This window comes from Terrapene carolina, unplaced genomic scaffold (assembly GCF_002925995.2).
Source record: "Terrapene carolina triunguis isolate 2854851 unplaced genomic scaffold, T_m_triunguis-2.0 Scaffold93, whole genome shotgun sequence".
In the NCBI taxonomy this organism is placed as follows: Eukaryota; Metazoa; Chordata; order Testudines; family Emydidae; genus Terrapene; species Terrapene triunguis.
In genome coordinates this window covers 19,563,732-19,583,312 of record NW_020664444.1, presented here as the reverse complement: position 1 = coordinate 19,583,312, position 19,581 = coordinate 19,563,732, and the positions used below count along the sequence as shown (strand labels likewise).

The 19,581-nt window shown below is 40.7% G+C and overlaps 1 protein-coding gene across 1 annotated transcript in view; it reads left to right on the top strand.

The window, feature by feature from the left end:
• Positions 1 to 19,581, top strand: part of BMERB1 (bMERB domain containing 1) — an 84,176-nt gene that overhangs the window by 17,277 nt on the left and 47,318 nt on the right. The gene's annotated exons all lie outside the window — the stretch shown is intronic.

The window sequence follows — 19,581 nt, the reverse complement described above, 5'->3', positions numbered from 1 at the left end:
TACCGTAAAGGAAAGTTGAAAAGAACTTTCTCTAGTTAGAATAATTTTTAATTTGGTTACTCTTTATATGCAGACATGGCAACAGGGGAAATTGAATGTTAAGGAAAATTCAGAGCCAGAGAAATTGCTTGCAAAATGATTCTGAGGGAAATAAACAGTTTGATTAAAGTCCATGTCACAGTTGCAGGGCTAGCTACACCTCTGTCCCTTTTCTGATTTCTCTAATAGCACCCCCTCAATCTTAGCCTTGTACCTTTACCTATCATGGGCTAGAATTCCATAATTCTCCCACTCTTAGATCTAGCTCTGAACTACAATACCCTGCATATCACTCATTGTTCTTACCCAGTAGGTCCAACCAGACATCCATGGTTCTTTCCTTCAGAGTCTGGGACCAGTGGTGTATTTAGTGACCTAACAGCCTTCTTAAATCAAAATATTGTTTATTTTAACAGTAGGAACAAAGTACTTAGAGAAAAAGGATTTTAAATAACAGTCTACACATATCTCACCTAAACTCTTACCATCCCCTGACAGCAACCTAGGCAGTCTAACTTCTTCAGATACCATAGTGGGTAGCTGCCTGGTTCCTTGAAACAACTCCATCCCTCTTCAGTAATGTTCTTTTTTTAAACCTGTCACAATTTTTCTAATCTCTATTTCCAGGCCTTTTCCTATCCTAGCATTGTGTCAGGAGTAAGAAACCACAGCTAGCCTGCTTACCTGCTAGCTTAACCCACAAGTAGTCTAACAAGCGCAGCTGGCCCCACTTGTGCTGTCTGATTGGCCAAACTGCCCAACTGGCTGAGGGGATCACCAGACCTGCTTTTAAGACCAGCAACAGGGGAAGAGGTAGTTCAGAGCATTTGCTTATGGTTGTACTAGAGCCTGTATCTGTTTATTTTCAGTCTTGTTCTAGCCCTCCTCCTGCCTTGGCCCACTCCAGGAATCCTGGTTTTTAACCCTTCATTCTGACATGTGGCTTCTGACTCCAGCTCTGACCCTTGATGCTAATTCCTGACTTCTGCCTTTGGCTTTGGCCTCTTACTCTAGTTCTGAGGCCTGGCTCTGATTCTTGGCTACTGACTCCTGCTCTAGTCACTTGGCATGACCACCCACAGCCCAGTCTGACACTGTCTCTTAATAAACCCCCAAGTGTTTGCAGAGATGTGGCTTATCCTGTGCTATTCCTTTTCTTTCCTGCTTGATTTTTCTTACAGTTCTCTATTCAACTAAAACAATACATTCTACAGTAAATATCCCTGTAACCAGGTCAATGCACAGTATTCATAAATTATTATGGATCACTTGATAATTACCTGTTCTGCTCATGCCCTCTGGGGCACCTGGCATTGGCCACTGTTGGAAGACAAGATACTGGGCTAAATGGACCTTTGGTCTGACCAGTATGGCTTTTCTTATGTTCTTATTACAGAGCTGCTTCAAATCCATCACAGACAGTAACTTTGATATATTGGCATAGAATACCCAGCTGATAAGATCCAAGTGACAAGCACTAAAAAACCTTTCACATTCTGAACAGAATGTTATAAACAGTTGGACTCTTCAATTTCAATGTAATAAAAATCTGTGCTGTATTGTAGAGTAAGTGTTTATGTAAGTGCAAGAAAGAAGACCCCCTAAATCAGGAGTGAAAATTCATCTTGAACAGTAAAGCATCTGTCAGATGAAAATATACTGAGCTAGGAAAAAGACAAGATAAATAAGAAATTGCAAAAAATGTACAGGCACAGTCCATGTGATCAGGGCAATAATATAGCAGTTATAATAATTGTAAAGCCAGTGACACTAGTAAAAGGACTGCTGGAGATGTACTTACAGCCACCACATACACCAAGGACATGGTACTATTTTAGAGGCATAAGGCCATTTTCTGCCTTTGATGTATAATTCCCATTGACTGACGTAAGTTCTACCTATGCATCACAGGGAAGGTAGTGGGACCCAGGCTTTTAAAATGGAGATTTACTGAGATCCAGACTGGGATGTCAGGTGAGAAAACTGCTTGCCTTGCAACAGTTCCCTCAGGATAAAGCTGACTTTAAAGAATGGTATTTCTTTAGAGAAGATGGTGTCCAATGGCTCATTAACCTCATACTAAAAACTGTGTTACCACATAACTATATTAGAAAATATTTATCTGAGCAACATTTTGAAATGGGACATATTCCTGCGGTAGGTGCAGTGGTGAGGAAGTCCTCTCTGAGAGCTAGATTATGACATGGACTATATGCTTGTCCAAGGAAATAAGAAACCCGCTCATATCCTGGTGAAGGCTATTTGAACCATGGGTCTGGGAGACACTGGGTGCATAACAGTAAGCAGGGCTTCTTACCTGCCAACTGCTTCCCTAGAGCAGGTAGATGGGGAGTAGTAGCGAATGAGAAGAACCACGGCTCCACTCCTTACTTGCCAGTCAGGGTCACTGAGCCAGCATGGGGTAGAAGGGTCGAGATTGTAATTTACTACTGGCCTATACAGCAAAAAGAACGGGGAGTACATCAGATGCATGCAGTGGACACTGCATGCATCCGATGAAGTGGGTTTTAGCCCACAAAAGCTTATGCTTAAATAAATGTGTTAGTCTCTAAGGTGCCACAAGTACTCCTTGTTCTTTTTGCTGATACAGACTAACACGGCTGCCACTCTGAATACTGGCCTACACAGTGTAAATTATTAACCTCCCATCCCTAGGAGTAAGCAGGGGATGTCAAGGGTACTGAGAGACACAGATTAAAGGCACTATATAAACAGGTAGCATTATTTAAAAAAGATTAAAGATCTTAACGGCAGCAAAATTACATATACATTATAACTAGAGTACTACAAAACAGCACCAAATCAGATACAACTGAGTCTCATTACAGATAATTAGGTACCATATTGCCCTATAGTACTGAATCAGCTACTTGTATAGGAAAACACTCTCAGATCCAGATGGAGTAAAATGCAAGGAAAGACAGCACATTATTTTGAAGTGGGTGGATTGTCTTTCCATCCGCTAGATGGTTTCATTTGACAGGATGAATACTTTGATTCTCTACAGATGAGAGAGAATCTTGGAACCAATAAATTGCAATATAATTTCTGGCTATGCAGAGTGCCACATGTAAGGACTGGATACTCAGCTGGTATACACTTCAGTGGAGCCTTGCCCATTTTATCCCAGATGAAGATCTGGCCCCAAAACCCTGTGTAAAGTCTGCCCCCCTTCTAAGAAGCCATTAGGTAAGACATTTGGGGGTTCTTCAAGACCTGAACTTCTTCCATTTCCTGCGCAGAAGAGGACATCTGGGACGAAACTCAATTTTTCATCATTGTTGACTTTAATCATAGGCAGGGCCTCATCTACTTATCAGCTCTGGATTTTGTCTCAGAATCCACCTTGTTCTGCAGAACAGTGCTCCAGATGTTAAACTTTAATTAAAAAAATTATAACTCTAGCCCATGTCGTCATAAATAAAACCTCCTAAATGTGACTCGACAGAGGATGATTCAGTGAAATCTGCCTGAGTCTGCAGATAGCACGAAACAATAGCTCTGAGAGGTGTGACTGCTCCATTCACTTCAGTCGGGTGCTAGCTCTGAAGACTAATGCTAACATTTTAATTATTAACTTTTTTATTAATGATGACAAATATTGTTAGCAGTGTAATTATTTTCTTACATTTTATCAGAGTAAATTTACTGTACTTGTAACTTATATTGCCTCAACTCTGCTTTTACATCAACTTTGCTAACTGTTTTACAAATGATCGTTTTAGCAGAAATGTCCAACTAATGTTATCACGCAGTCCGAAACCACCTCCCAAGACTTCTTGGATGCTCAAGCCCCAACTATCCCCTACACAGTTACCAAAACCTCCAGCTTCACCCAGCAGACAACTTCTACAATGCTTGTTAGGTATTATAAGTACAAAAATCCGAGGAACACTGAACATTTAGGGGTAGTGTAAAATGAACGGAATTTAATAATAAAATAAAGAATGGCTGTTGGCCTGATTGTATTCATGCACATATTTAATTTAATTTAATTTAAAATGTCCAGTGTGTCACTCTAGAGTTCCACAAGAACAAGGGGCCTGCCACCAAATTTAGGTGTCTAACTTGCTACCAAATACAGGGCCTTGATCAGTGGACAAGACTGAGGGAACAGTTAGTGAGAGATTAGCTCATTGTTAAGGATGTCAATATAAGCTGGAATGAAGACTTTTTTTCCACAGTTAATGAGGAAATGTTGAAGGTTCTCAAACTAGGAATATCTTTTTTCAAGTAGAAAGAGTATAATGCTGAGGGGTTGCATAATTATACACTTAGGAAATTGGAACTGTTAAAAATTGACAAAATATTGAGCCAGGATTAATTACATCTCCCAATTTTCTCAGGGGAATAAACAAGACAAAGGAAAGAATTTGATAGATTTTTTGGGAGACAGTAAAAGTCAAACAAGATGTTTAGATGTACCTTAATTTTATGGACATATCTTGACACTGATCTTTACATAGGGGACAATAGCAGGATATTGTCCATAATATATAAAGCTGGAGAAATTATTTAACCATTGAGGCCCTGACTCAGCAAAGCACTTAAGCACATGCTAAAAACTCATCCCTAATTGGCAATCAATTTTGCTGAATCAAGGCCTATATCTCTCCAAGTAGAAGTGGTTGAATCTTAGAAAGGGAAAAGTAGGTCCACTTCAGATTAAATTTTTATACTAGTCTTATTTGTCACCTAGGATATTGCAATGGTCTGTATACCTAATGTACACCAGATACAAGGCAGTAAAGAATCTCATTCTGAACAGTAGGCATGGAGATACACCTTCTTATATTAGCCTGAATGGAATGTGACACATTATGCACAATTCTGGTCACAACCAGATAGAAAAGATATTCCAAGTATCAGACAAGAGAAGTCAAAATGAGTGGAATGAGTTAATATTTTACGCTTTGAATCTGGCCTTGGTATTTCAGGAGAGATCTCACTGAGGATACTGCATATAGAATCCAGGAACAGAAGGAAATGGAGTGCTGCCAACAGGCCTTTTGCAATGGTAAATAATGCAAAAATAAAAGGGCAAGGATTGAAGATAAGGAAGAGAAACTATAATATAAGCAACTCAAAAATAATCTCTTTATATGAGAGATTGTTAAATATGGAGCAAAGAGGGCACTGATTTTTGGAAAAGCATGCAAGCAATTGGACACATGGGTAATCTTTATAGTCTCTGCTCACCTAATTTTAAAATTGGGTCATGTTGTGGCTTGTAAGCTAGGCACCATTTTAAAGTGGAAATCTAAGGGCTTGTGCAGACTGTTTTGTGCAGAAGTCTAACTGTGCCAGTTTTATGTTTGGAGTATAAATTACACAACATAGTGCTATAACTGTGCTGTCCCATCCTATTCAACAAACAGACAATTCTGTTTGAACATGGTTGCTTCTAACTGTATCTGACAAGCAAGCATTTATAGTTTGGGAGGAGGTAATGTAGCAAGCGTGGACTAGTTTCTAATGGTTTTTATCAGTGAAGCCTCTTGATCACACTTATAATGAAACTCCGCTTTTGATTTAATTCTTTAAAGTCATGTACATGTGCTTATTAAATGTTGGTCTATCAGAGCACTTAAAAAAATTGAAATAAATACATAGAAATAAATTATAATGGACCCCCAGCTGTGCAGAGCATAAGTGGGCTCTGCTGTGCTATTATTATTTTGTATTAAATAAACAAAGTGACACCTTATTAGCTGATATTGAATGTTGATGCCAAGCAAGATAGAGAGGCAGATCCAATATTGAATGAGAGAAAGAAGCTGAATAGGGCAGAAGAACTAGTCATATTATTTGCACACTTTTTTCTCCAAATGAAGAATTAGCATTTAGTTCAACAAAATATCAAAACAGTGTGTTCTAAGCTTGCTGTGTTTAGTATACAGTACATATTTGTTCAATTTGTCTATTCAGAGTGCATATGCTTTTCTCAGTTGTTAATTACATCGTTAATATATCCCAGATTCCCTAATTTCCACTTTGATTACATAAGAAGTAATTTACACTAACACTGTGTAACTGCAGCTATTATCTTGACACACACTAGGAAAAAGGAGTTTTTATTCCCTTCAACTGTAACATAGTGATATTTACTCTGCATCCGAGAGCACTATTTCAAATGATTCTAAATACCACTAGGAGATCATTTATCAAACTTAATTTCTTACTTACTGATAGTCAAAAGTAAGCTTAAATACGTGATAATTCCTTGTGATCATCCTTGTGATCATGTGAATGTCTGAATTTCTCTATGCAGGTCTAAAGATTGTAGGATTTCTGATCACTTGAACTATGAGATGCTGGATGTAATACGTAGATGAAAGGGTCACTCTTGACCACCAGTGCCTTTTCAAACTGTAAGTGGTTTCTGCAGCAGGACCAAGGACTGGAGAGAGCATTTTCAAAGAAAAAGAACAGGAGTACTTGTGGCACCTTAGAGACTAACAAATTTATTTGAGCATAAGCTTTCGTTGGCTACAGCCCACTTCATTGGATGCATAGAATGGAACATACAGTAAGAAGATATTTATACATACAGAGAACATGAAAAGGTGGAAGTACCCATACCAACTGTAAGAGGCTAATTAATTAAGAGAAGCTATTATCAGCAGGGGAGAAAAACTTTTGAAGTGATAATCAAGATGGCCCATTTTGGACAGTTGACACGAAGGTGTGAGGATACTTTAACATGGGGAAATAGATTCAATTAGTGTAATGACCAAGCCATTCCCAGTCTCTGTTCAAACCTAAGTTAATGGTATCTAGTTTGAACATTAATTCAAGTTCAGCAGCTTCTTGTTGGAGTCTGTTTTTGAAGCTTTTCTGTTGCAAAATTGCCACCTTAACGTCTGTCACTGAGTGATTAGAGAGGTTGAAGTGTTCTCCTACTGGTTTTTGAATGTTATGATTCCTGATGTCAGATTTGTGTCTGTTTATTCTTTTGCATAGAGACTGTCCAGTTTGGCCAATGTACATGGCAGAGGGGCATTGCTGGCATATGATGGCATATATCACATTGGTAGATGTGCAGGTGAACGAGCCCCTGATGACATGGCTGATGTGATTAGGTCCTATGATGGTGTCACTTGAATAGATATGTGGACAGAGTTGGCAGCGGGGTTTGTTTAGTGTTTTTGTTGTACGGTGTGTGGTTGCTGGTGAGTATTTGCTTCAGGTTGGGGGGCTGTCTGTAAGCGAGGACAGGTCTGTCTCCCAAGATCTGTGAGAGTGAGGGATCATCTTTCAGGATAGGTTGTAGATCTTTGATGATGCACTGGAGAGGTTTTAGTTGGGGGTTGAAGGTGATGGCTAGTGGCGTTCTGTTATTTTCTTTGTTGGGCCTGTCCTGTAGTAGGTGACTTCTGGGTACTCTTCTGGCTCTGTCAATCTGTTTTTTCACTTCAGCAGGTGGGTATTGTAGTTTTAAGAATGCTTGATAGAGAGCTTGTAGGTGTTTGTCTCTGTCTGAGGGATTGGAACAAATGCGGTTGTATCTTAGAGCTTGGCTGTAGACAATCGATCGTGTGGTGTGTCCTGGATGGAAGTTGGAGGCATGTAGGTAAGTATAGCGGTCAGTAGGTTTCCGGTATAGGGTGGTGTTTATGTGACCATCGCTTATTAGCACAGTAGTGTCTAGGAAATGGACCGCTTGTGTGGACTGGTCTAGGCTGAGGTTTATGGTGGGATGGAAATTGTTGAAATCATGGTGGAATTCCTCAAGGGCTTCTTTTCCACGGGTCCAGATGATGAAGATGTCATCAATGTAGCGCATGTAGAGTAGGGGCGTTAGGGAACGAGAGCTAAGGAAGCGTTGTTCTAAGTCAGCCATAAAAATGTTGGCATGCTGTGGGGCCATGCGGGTACCCGTAGCAGTGCCACTGACTTGAAGGTATATATTGTCCCCAAATGTGAAATAGTTGTGGGTCAGGACAAAATCACAAAGTTCAGCCACCAGGTTTGCCGTGGCATTATCGGGGATACTGTTCCTGATAGCTTGTCGTCCATCTTTGTGTGGAATGTTGGTGTAGAGGGCTTCTACATCCATAGTGGCCAGGATGGTGTTTTCTGGAAGATCACCAATGGATTGTAGTTTTCTCAGGAAGTCAGTGGTGTCTCGAAGATAGCTGGGAGTGCTGGTAGTGAAGGGCCTGAGGAGACAGTCCACATAGCCAGACAATCCTGCTGTTAGGGTGCCAATGCCTGAGACGATGGGGCGTCCAGGATTTCCAGGTTTATGGATCTTGGGTAGCAAATAGAATACCCCTGGTCGGGGTTCTGTACAGATGTGTCTGTACAGATCTGTTCCTGTGCTGTACAGGGAGTTTCTGGAGCAGATGGTGTAATTTTTAATGGTAATCCTCAGTGGGATCAGAGGATAATGGCCTGTAGAATGTGGAGTTAGAGAGCTGCCTAGCAGCCTCTTGTTCATATTCCAACTTATTCATGATGACGACAGCACCTCCTTTGTCAGTCTTTTTGATTATGATGTCAGAGTTGTTCTTGAGGCTGTTGATGGCGTTGTGTTCAGCATGGCTGAGGTTATGGGGCAAGTGATGCTGCTTTTCCACAATTTCAGCCTGTGCACGTCGACGGAAGCAATCTATGTAGAAGTCCAGTCTGTTGTTTCGACCTTCAGGAGGAGTCCCACGCAGAATCCTTTTTTTTGTAGTGTTGGTAGGAAGGATTCTGTGGGTTAGTATGTTGTTCAGAGGTGTGTTGGAAATATTCTCTGAGTCGGAGACATCGAAAGTAGGATTCTAGGTTACCGCAGAACTGTATCATGTTCGTGGGCCTGGAGGGACAAAAGGAGAGGCCCCGAGATAGGACAGACTCTTCTGCTGGGCTAAGAGTATAGCTGGAAAGATTAACAATATTGTTGGGTGGGTTAAGGGAACTACTGTTGTGGCTCCTTGTGGCATGTAGCAGTTTAGATAGTTTAGTGTCCTTTTTCTTTTGTAGAGAAGCAAAGTTTGTGTTGTAAATGGCTTGTCTAGTTTTTGTAAAGTCAATCCATGAGGAAGTTTGTGTGGAAGTACATGATGCCTTGCTCTGTTTGTGTGGGCTCTGGGTGTGTTCTCTTGGCTCTCCCCAACTTCACCCTTTGTGGTACAACTTCAGTTGCAGCCCAGGCCAGTGATTCCAGAATGAATAGCTATGCTGCTCATCCCAAGTGGGAGAAAGAAGAGATGTTTTAGCACTTATGCAGCCAGAAAAATCCTTCCTTTCATGCTGGAGGCTGAATAACCTCATGTTCTCCCCAGTATTTGGCATACCAAAGCTTTGGAAACCAAGTGGCTTTGGGAACTTCAGTGCATATAATAGCAGTGCAACATTAGCACTTTGCTCCACTACTAACTCCCCATGTATTGTACTAGCAGCTTTACAGGCTATTATATGTTTCCGTTGCTGCACTCTACTGGGTAGAATGGTAGAACTAGTCATGTATATGTAATCAAATGGATGACCTATAGAGCTCTGATGCATTTCTAAGTAGCTAGCCTATAACCTGGATATTACCCTAAATAGCTGGCCTATTGAACCCTGATACCACCCTGAATGCCTTATCATAGCGCTACAATTGATAGAGATCCTCCAATAGCTTATGTGAAGAGGCTGTCTTTCTGGAACAGAAGACGTTGAGCGCAGTCCCTATTGATGACCATAAAGTACATGTGGTCACACTATATAATGATTGCAGTGCAGTCAGTAAACACGCAGTGCATAAGGTTGGATGCAGCTGCCAGCCCTGTTCCAGAGGGTAAGCTAGGGAAACATGTTCTATTTTGGTAATTTAAACTTTAACAGCAGAGACAGATGCTGTTCTGTCTTTAGTGTAAAGGGAGAGGTTTTGGTGACAATCAGTAACCAGGAAGGGAGCGGATGCCCTGGGGCAGGAACAGAGGCTGAAATAGTTGCAAATCTTCCCTAAACTAATGACTTTAAATGAACTATAGATTTCTTCAAGGCAGGAATGGTCTGATAGGATGTGTTTGTATGTGCCTAGCACAATGGGGCCCTGGGCTTGATTGGGACTCTAGGCGCTACTGTAGTACAAAAAACATAATAATAACTGGTAGCAGGTAACATAACTGTTAACCATTATCCAATACAGGTGTTTACAGGTAAAGATTATAATAATTATTTTTGTAAATACACATTTCTTTGCAACATTTTAGAGAGATAATCATGAACAGGGAAGGTGGAATAGGCCACTAAGCTGATGCTGGGGAACTTGGGTCTGATCCAAAGTCCGTTGACTTTGAAGTCATTGACTTCAATGGGCTTTGGTTCAAGCCCTTTTTGTACTGATGCTATTCCTTGGAAAAACCTTGCCGCCCCATTTAAGATTACATTAACACTGTGCACCCCAGAGACATTAGAAACAAAACATAATGCAGCTATTTGTAGTGTGTTTAACTATTATTCAGATTTCTTTGGTAATTCTAGCATAATACATTGAATAAATAAAGCTGTACTGATGCACCAAATTACATCATCTTGAGTGCTCTCAGTGACAAATTTCTGCAGCAGCCTGGATTGGGAGTGAGTATTTGGGTGTTTTTCTTGCCAACATAGGCTAATTATTAGCCATTCCATTTTGCCACCCTAGATGTTAATTCCTAAAAATACCATAGCAGGAGAAAACGGAATGCATATTCACGGAACAGAACAAGGTACAATATCTGGCTAGATGGCTATATTTGGTTCATGTTTCCAGGTGGCAAGTTAGTGAGCAATTAAATGAATCACCTGATCTTCTTTACATGTGTTTGTTATCCAGAGTATTATTTTGTACAGTACCAATTAATTTTCCTGCATAATGTAGCTATTTTGGTTTCCACCAAGCATGTTGATTTTTAAGCTGTACCATCTGGTTCTCTTCTCATCTGCATTTAACCTGTACCTCCAGCTTGCTTCTGCTCTGGCTCATCAATATAACTGCTCTTGAAAGTCCTAGCTTTAGTACATGAATCAGTCTTCAGAATATACTTGAAACCATATGTTCCATAAGCATTTAGGAAACTTTAGTAGTAAGGGTTGTTTTAAGTGTTTTACTGAATAATTGAGGGAACTTGCAAAAGTGTTGATTTGTATTTGAAATGGAAACTCCAGACATTTATGAAATTTTAACTAGGATTATCTTTTTATTATGGGATGGCTCAGGGATTGGAATAGGATAGGAACCCTTACACCTCATATTGGCCAGTTTAAATTCTGTCCAGGTCAGTAGCAACCTAAAATCATTGCCATCTGAGGGACAAAAACTAGGTAGTCTGAGTGAAACAAGTTGGTCTTCTTGATCCCTTACGTAGTGGAGAAGTGTCTACATTAGAGGAGCCACCATTACAATTGGCATGAGTTGGCATCCTCTTTTGAGAGTCTCAGAGAGTGTGTTTATTGAATGAGTGTGGAGACTAAATTGAAGGTGGTGGAGCCTCCAAGTCAGAGGTGAAACAAAGTGGCAGGGTAGTGTGGCAGTCTCGGATCTGTTGATAAAGGTAGGATATTGTCTCCAAAGCTATCTGTCTGGCACTTTTATCAGCAGCAAATTGCCAAGCAAGAGAAATGTGAAGGATGAAGAGGAAGAATGATGCTCTTAGAGACAGTGTAGTCTCACTAGATACGGCACTGGACCTGTTACTGGCTCTACCACTGACTGCTGCATGGTTGTAGGCAGGTCACTTTACTTCTGTGTGCCTCTTTTTCCCCTTTCAACCTTTGTCTTTCAAGTCTGTGCTGGAAGTTGTTTGGGGCAGGGACTGTCTCTTACTATGTGTTTGTATAGCTCCTAGCACAATGGAGCTCTGATTGCAGTTCAGGCCTCCAGGTACTATTGTATAGTAATAATAGTAACAATTTTGTGCTTGTGGCATAAGAGCAGGTGCCAGAATATTAGGTTCTTGCACAGACCTTGTGACTTTGTTTCTGTGTGACCTTGGACACATCAGTTTCTCTGTGCCTCAGTTTTCTGTGAAGATGTGGATAACAATTCCCTCCTTATGGGGCTGTGGGAGACTAAATCAATTCACGTTTGTAGAACACAGTGGGCTTCTCTGATGGACAATGCTATAACAGTGTAACGTACTGAAATTATTCCCCATTTTACCACTGTTTTTCTTACAAATGTGCCTGAATATGCCTACAGTTTGATTTATACATTCTTCCATTTCTCATTCCCTTACTTCAGGCTTTTTCCAAAGTTTTCTTTTCACGTTGAAAGACTTTGTATTGACTAAAAGTACATTTTCTTTTCTGTTGCTTTTTGTTGCATGTTGCTAATGTTCCTTTTAAGGCTGTCACACTGGGGATGAAATGTCATCATTAAATTAATATGCAGTTTTACTATACAGGTCTGCATTTAGATTGAAGCAAAATATGTGTAAATTGTTTTGGCTTTACCCTGCATTCCCTCTCATTATATGTAATAGCTTGATGGTTTTATTTCTACATAGTAATTATTTTAATGTTAATGCCTCTTTGTTCATACAGTATTCATATTTCACTTTTTTCTTCTCCACTGAAAATTATTGTGATGATTGCAGAAAAGGCAAAATATTCTAGTGCTGTCATTTCCCATGACTAATCTTGGTGGTGTCTTCACTATTGCTTTATGGATCTTGGCTCATTACCAGAGGCTGAACTTTGATTTCTCTAATAACATATGCTAAAAAGTAGTTGACTAACACACACGCACAACTGCAGTATCAATTCACATTTGCTTTAAATAAAAAGGAATGTTTCTCCTTCATATTATGAAGATACGCTGTTTTTGTGTGTTGCAGTCTGCCTAGTCAGAGCCTTGTGTGTGAGGTTTGTTCAGAATTCTAAGGGAGCTTGAATCAGAACAGTGTATGTCTAGCTCACCAGTGGGTCATATTAAGAGCATGCTCAAAGACTTAACATGTTGCCTTTTTTTATAGCATTTTGCATTCAAGGAGCTCAGGGTGTTTTTTAAACATCACAACACTCTGTCAGGTAGGGTCATTAATACAGTCCTCCATATTAGAAGTGGGGAAACTTAAACACAGATAGGTTGTTGACTTGCCCAAGTTTGTAGAAACAAAGTGAGGAACAGGATATAGACATTTTGACTCCCAGTTCTGTGATCTCATCACTGGATCATATTTCCACTGTGAGCTGCTAGTGGTTGTTCTACTGTCTCAGGATCTGCAGGACACACTGTGCTCTGCGCATGCCCTTTCTATTCCCTCCTGCTGCTGGCATGGCTTTAGAGTGCCCACTATTCTGGCATGGGGAAGGGCTGGAGTGGGTAACATACTGTCTGCTTTGTTGCCTTTACACCTAAGGATTCTCTTACATGAGGGGAATTTCCTGCTGCTCTGTTAAAGCAGTTCTCACAGTCATACTTGTTAAGAAGTTATGTTTGGAAAGCTGGATATTCTGGGCAAATAATGTACCACCCTAAATTGCATAGCAATGAATATGGATTGCCTTATTTAAATAAACTCATCATTATCAAATCCTTCAGTCTCTTGCTCTTCCCCTCTGTCACATCCATCATTTCCACTCTGGAGTTGTCCCTTATTCCCCTCCACCAATACGGCTCTCCCTCCTATCTCTGATTTCCCACATCCCCACCTTTAGGTTTCCTCCCATCCCACTTCCCTATCTCTGGCTCTCCCATTCAAATTTCCCAATTGCCCTTTGTCTGGATTCCTTCACTCCCATTCCTTCCTCTAGCTGTAGCTCCCCACAGACCCGCCAAATGAGCCTCCCCCTTCTCCCTTAAGCATGCTTACAACATGCTCACCACCATAGAGATATGGCTAGAGCAGCGGTTATCAAACCGCAGGCCGCATGCGGCCCAATTAGCACACCGTTGAGCAGTGTGCTAAAGGCCGTTGGGGGAGGGGGGTTTTCCGGGTTCCCGGCTGCCTGGATTAGCGGGGTTGGGGTCACTGGCTTGCCCCGTGGAGTCTGGGGCTGCTGGCTGTCCCCGTGGGATCAGTGTCGGGGCTGCCAGCCGGCCCCGCAGGGTCGGGGTCTGGGGTCCCTGCTGCCCGGCTCCCTGCCCAGGGCTCCACTCCTGTGGAGGGGTCTCTGGGCAGGAGGTGCTGGGCATAGGAGTCTGGAGGGGGCACTGTGGTTCTCAACCTGTGGCCCAGGTAACACATTGTGGGCCACCTATGCGGCCCATAATGATAAATAGGTTGAGAACCACTGGGCTAGAGCAATGCCCCACATCACACTGCTCAGGTTGGGGCTTGCACTCGAGGCAGGTTCTCTGTGGTTAGAGTCCTTGCATTGTGTGGTCTCTATGATGAGAGGAAACTAATTATCGAGACTCAGGCCCTATATTGCCTCCTCCATAGCTCTGCAGCTCCCCATCACCTAAAATCATTACACTGAGATTGGATTGTGATGCTGGCAGACCAGTTGCCATCTCATGCCAAGGCCCCTAGGCCTCACCTGAACATTGACAAATACATAGCTGGAAACCAGTCTGGCTCACCTGTGTGTTAGTATTGTTAAAATAGGTACTAGGTTTACAAAAATGTGGTTAGTGTTTATGAAATGCTTGTAAGTTACTGCATGCATTAAGCTCACTTATAATATCTGTATCTTATGTTATAAGGTAATATTTAAGTGTTTGCTCTGAAACGGTAAACCACCACAGTCAGGAGAGAAGCATTACCAAGTGTGAAATTTATTTGCCACAGCAAAGGTTATTTCCTGCCCAACAGAAGAAGGCCCATAGATACCAGACAAACCGCTGTGGAACATCAGAGGACAAAAGACTTTGTTGATTGCTCTGCCACAGCCATGAAGAAGAGATGTGCATGGGGATTCGTCCCATTAGCTTGAACTCTGGGGGAAGGGAATAAAAATCCCTGACAGGAATAAACTGCATCTCTAAGCTGCTTGGATTTGGGGAGGGCAAGATTTCTAAGCATAAGCGAGGGATCCCCAGCTACTTAGCCTGGGTTAGCCATAGAGGACATATAGATCTTGCATATTACAGCAGCTTCTGTTACCTTTTTGAACTTAAGACTGTAACTCATTTGTGTGTATATGTTTACCTGCTTTAACCTTGTAAATAACGTTCTTATTTATTTTTCTTAGTTAATAAATCTTTATTTGGTTTATTATAGGATTGGCTACAAGTGTTATCTTTGGTGTAGGATCTAAGGTGCAACTGACCTGGGGTAAATGACTGGTCCTTTGGGACTGGGAGTAACCTGAATATTGTTGTGATTTTTGGTGTAAGGGACCATCTATCACAAAGGCAAATATGCCTGGGTGGCAAGATAGACTGGAGTATCCAAGGGGACTTTCTGTGATTCCATGTTAAGGCTTTTAACTAGTGTTTGAGGAGTTCACATTTGATATTTGGTTGGTGACACCTAAATGTAGAACTCACAACCAATTTGGGGCGTGTACCCTGCTTTTCAACAGTCTGCCGTGAGGTTGGTATTCACACTCCTGAGCTACTCCAGTCAGCTTGGCATGAATGTCTTTCTAAAAGAGATGATGTAGTTCAACTGGCTCAATACAGGTGAAATTTTTTGGCTTGTGTTATGCAGTAGGTCAAACAGATTGTCACAATAGTCCCTTCTGGCCGTAAAATCTATGAGCTTATAAGGGGGCACTAAAAATTTGGGGAAACTTAACAGGTTGGCACAATGCAAAGGGAACAAGAAGCCAAAGGTCTGACCCTAAATGTCTACTGGGCACACTGCTTTTTTTAATACTCACTTCCAGAATTCCTGAGATCACAGTGGGGTGGTTGGTCTGGGTCATAGCAAACACTGGGGTATTTATAGGTAGATATAAATACCGGGTAAGAAGAAAATTACAATTCTTAAAGTAGAACATAACATTCACTTCTATTTTACATTATCTTGAAAACTATTTTTAAAACTTTATGTATTATTTGCACGTTTGGCAGATTTATTGGCTTTAATTCTTTGTAGAATCAGGATGATTTCCTGCATCTTGTTTAAGTATTTGGAATATAAATTTGCATCAAAGCTATTTTTTATGCAGCCAGTTAATATAACTCTGTAGCAATGGAACGCTACAAAAAGCAAAATGATGATTACTGATTCTTTGATCTAGCAATGAAATGCAGTTTTACAAAGAGCAAATTTGGAGCCCTGAGCAGTTCTGTTGTAAGTTTGCCAGTTAAAGGATTCTTGTTAGTAAAAGCAAAAATTATAATTTGTTGGGTGACTCAAAAAGCAAAAGTAACCCAGCCAGTGCCAATGAACATGTTGGCCAGTTTAAAAGGTTTTTAAAATACAGTAATGATCCTTTACCACACTTTCCATATTTTTTTTTAATAATTAGAATGCAATCCATTTTCCTTGTTTAAATCTCTAGTGTTTCGGTTTCTTCCAAGGCTTCTTTAGATTGATTCCTGCTGTAACTTCTACTGGATAAACAATGAGGAGTCCTTGTGGCACCTTAGAGACTAACAAATTTATTTGGGCATAAGCTTGTGTGTCTAAGTGTTTCTTCTTCATCAGATGCACGAAGTGGAAAATACAGTAAGCAGGTATAAATATACAGCACATGAAAAGATGGGAGTTGCCTTACCAAGTGGGGGGTCAGTGCTAATGAGGCCAATTCAATTAGGGTGGATGGCCCATTCCCAACAGTTGACAAGAAGGGGTGAATATCAACAGAGGGAAAATTACTTTTTGTAGTGCTAACGAGGCCAATTCAGTCATGGTGGATGTGGCCCATTCCCAACAGACAAGAAGGTGTGAGTATCAACAAAGGGAAAATTATTTTTTCTGTTAACCCAGCTACTCCCAGTCTTTATTCAGGCCTAATTTGATGGTGTCAAGTTTGCAAATTAATTCCAGTTCTGCAGTTTCTCATTGAAGTCTGCTTTTGAAGTTTTTTTTGTTGAAGAATGGCCACTTTTTAGTCTGTTATTAAGTGTCCAGGGAGACTGAAGTGCTCTCCTACTGGTTTTTGAATGTTACAGTTCTTGATGTCTGATTTGTGTCCATTTATTCTTTTGTGTAGAGACTGTCCAGTTTGGCTACTGTACATGGCTGGCACATGATGGCATATATTACTTTGTTAGATGTGAATGGGCCACATCCACCATGACTGAATTGGCCTCGTTAGCACTACAAAAAGTAATTTTCCTTCTGTTGATATTCACCCCTTCTTGTCAATTGTTGGGAATGGGCCATCCACTCTAATTGAATTGGCCTCATTAGCACTGACCCCCCACTTGGTAAGGCAACTCCCATCTTTTCATGTGCTGTATATTTATACCTGCTTACTGTATTTTCCACTCCATACATCTGATGAAGTGGGTTATAGCCCATGAAAGCTTATGCCCAAATAAATTTGTTAGTCTCTAAGGTGCCACAAGAACTCCTTGTTGTTTTTACTGATATAGACTAACACGGCTACCACTCTGAAACCTTCCACTGGATATTATATGTAATTCTGCCCATTGGTCTTGTGGTAGCACAAAGTGGTACATGTTTTGGATTGAAGTTCAGAACTACAGTGGTCCCTTGATCCCAGACAGGCCAGGGCTGGAAGGGCTTTGCAATAGGGACTAAGGCCAGAATTTCCAGAAGGGTTGGAGTTCAGCTCTCATTTAGGCACCAAAATAAGTGACTGGATTTTCAGAAGAGCTTTTTGGAAAATCTGGCCACAAGTTTCACAATGCAGAGAATCATATAAATCATAGAAATAGGTCATTTCCAGCTCCTATTAGAACATCTAGATCATGCCCCTGCCTATGGAAGAGATTCTAACAATGTTCTAACTGAAAAAAATCTCCATTTTGCAGAGGAAGCAAGTCGTGGTCATAGTCTGCTCCCTTTCCTTTAGCCTGGCACCCATTAGAACTGCAAAGCTCCAGCCCCAGGGACCTTCATCAGAGGGGCTTCTGTGGTGTCCGGGGGAAGCATGTTATAGAGGGATGGTTCCCTCATGCACATTTTTTGACCTGTTTTGCTGCCCTTTGCAGTGTATAGCAGAGGGAAGGATGTGTCTAAGTGTTTCTCCTTCACTTTGAATATTTGCATATCAGATTATTTGCACCCAGATGGATAACTGTTTTCTAAGATGAATCCCATTTTGTTGCCTCATGCCCATATTTCTCACCTCTCAAAATTCCTAAGAATTATTTCTGTTATCTTAAGGCCTCTGTTTAATAGTATATATACTTTTCATTAATGTGCTGCTCACTCCACTGGTCACTAATAATAATATTCAGTAAGATGGGACCTAATACTGATACCAGCTAGAAACCTCTCCTAAATGAAATACATCATCATCATCTATAATTTTCTCCTTATTTAGGTCCTTTAGGTTGTTTCCAGTCCATGAGACAGAATCAAGTCAGTTTGGCTTAATGCTGATAATAAAATTTTTAATTTCCAAATATACTGTATAACATTCCTTCATCTATCAGTTTTGTAGTTTTATTAAAAAAGCTATCAACTTTTGTTCTTTATAAATCTGTGCTACTTTTGCTCATGGTTCTGTTATCTTCTAGCCATTTAGTGATTTTACTTTTCTTTTCATATTTGCTCCATTGTTTTACTAGGAACTGAAATTGCCAGTCTATAGTTGCCAGGGTAACTCTTCTTTCCTTTTTTGAAGATTGATTCTATATTTGCTTTTTTTCAGTCCTCTGGTATTTTCCCAATTCTCTTCGACTTTCCAAGAATAGGTATTGGTGAGTTAGCTAATACAGAAGCCATGTTGATTGCGGGTATTCTGAGGAAAACCAGATCTGGATGTCTTCCTCTGTGTTAATAATAATAATAATGTCTATTTCTTATACAGCACTTTCCATCATTAGATCTCAAAGCACTTCACAATCTTCTTAATGTTCTTCTCACAACACCCCTGTGAGATAGTAAAGTATTTTTCCGCAATTTAATGAATGGGTCACGGAGAGGCTAAGTGACTTGCCCAAGGTCTCACAAGAAGGCCATGGCAGAGCAGGGAACTGAACCCATGCCAGTGCCCTAACCACTAGATGGTCACTGTAATATGAGACCTTAAGAGCAGTTGGGTAGAGTAAAAAGGAAAACATAAGGAGATTGATAGTGCTTGAAGATGGATAACGCCACAGAGGGGACTGTAGCTTTATTCATATTCCAAGTCTTCTTTGTAAGAAGTTATGTTCAGCTGCCTGGGCCTGGTCTTTATGGTGGTACTTTCAGAATTTGTTTCCTTGTAATTGGCTAGAGCTGCATTCTCCTAATTCAGAAATGCAGCTAATGCTATAATTTCATTTGTGTCCTGTACATATGGGTGTTCAAATGTAGCTAGTGAGTTTGGGTGTCTCAGTTTTTGTTATTTAATCTGAGACTAAAGGGGCCTGATTTTCAGAGGGCAAGTGCTCAGCACTGTCTGAAAACCAAGCCTCTTTAAGTTGCTTCCCAAAAACTAAAGCACCCCAAAATCATTAGTCACGTTTGAAAATCTTGGCCAAGATAAATAAATGTGATAAAACATCAGTATAAGGTTTCCGGAGGTCAGACTCCTGCTTCCCAA